This window comes from Cannabis sativa, chromosome 8, assembly GCF_029168945.1.
Source record: "Cannabis sativa cultivar Pink pepper isolate KNU-18-1 chromosome 8, ASM2916894v1, whole genome shotgun sequence".
NCBI classification, from domain to species: Eukaryota; Viridiplantae; Streptophyta; class Magnoliopsida; order Rosales; family Cannabaceae; genus Cannabis; species Cannabis sativa.
The window spans coordinates 17,412,118-17,412,922 of record NC_083608.1 but is presented as its reverse complement, the minus strand read 5'-3'; the positions used below and the strand labels follow the sequence as shown (position 1 = coordinate 17,412,922).

At 30.7% G+C, this 805-nt stretch overlaps 1 non-coding gene across 1 annotated transcript; it reads right to left on the bottom strand.

Annotated features, from left to right (window-relative positions):
- Positions 1-211: 211 nt before the first annotated feature.
- Positions 212-318, bottom strand: LOC115701619 (small nucleolar RNA R71). Its single transcript, XR_004008612.1, has one exon. It is a non-coding gene; the product is annotated as a small nucleolar RNA R71 (small nucleolar RNA).
- Positions 319-805: the final 487 nt, after the last annotated feature.

The following is an 805-nucleotide window of genomic DNA, read 5'->3' as shown; positions in this document are numbered from 1 at the left end:
TTATATGCATGTCAAATAATTCTTAGATATTTGCTTAACTTTTCGTTTTCAAAATTTTTCGGATGAGTCGGTTAAACTTAGGTTGTTTCCTTTTTCTTTAAAAGATAAAGCCAAAGCTTGGTTAAACTCACTTCCAACCGAAACCATAACAACTTGGGATCAACTTTTTAATAAATTTCTTGCAAAAAATTTTCCAATGTCCAAAACTGATAATTTAAGAAGAGAAATCTCCGAATTTTATCAAAAAGATAATGAAGAATTTTATGAATGGTTGGAAAGATTTAAAGATTTATTATTAAAATGCCCCCACCATGGTTTTAAAAAATGGAGACTTGTAAAATATTTTTATGATGGTTTAACCCCTTCAAACCGACAAATGATTCAATCTATGCATACCGGAAAATTTTTGAAATTACAAGGGCAAGAGGCTTGGGAAGCTCTGGAAGAATTATCTGTTAATTCACAACAATGGAATTATTCTGAGCCTAGGTCTAGAGCAAATAATTCACCTAAAAGAGGAGGAAAATATGAAATAAAAGAAGAAACTAATTTGAGAACATCTTTTGAAAAATTAGCAAGAAAAGTAGAAGCATTAGTCATAAGTCAAACTATGAATTCTCATGTTCAACCTAAAAAAGATGTTTGTGCTAGTACTTGTCATAATGATCAATCATGTCCTTCTTTTCTTGAAACATTTTCCAAAGAGGCTAATGCACTACATTCATATGGTAAACCAAATGATAGCCCATTTTCTAACACATACAATCCTAATTGGAGAAACCATCCCAATTTTTCATGGAGACAA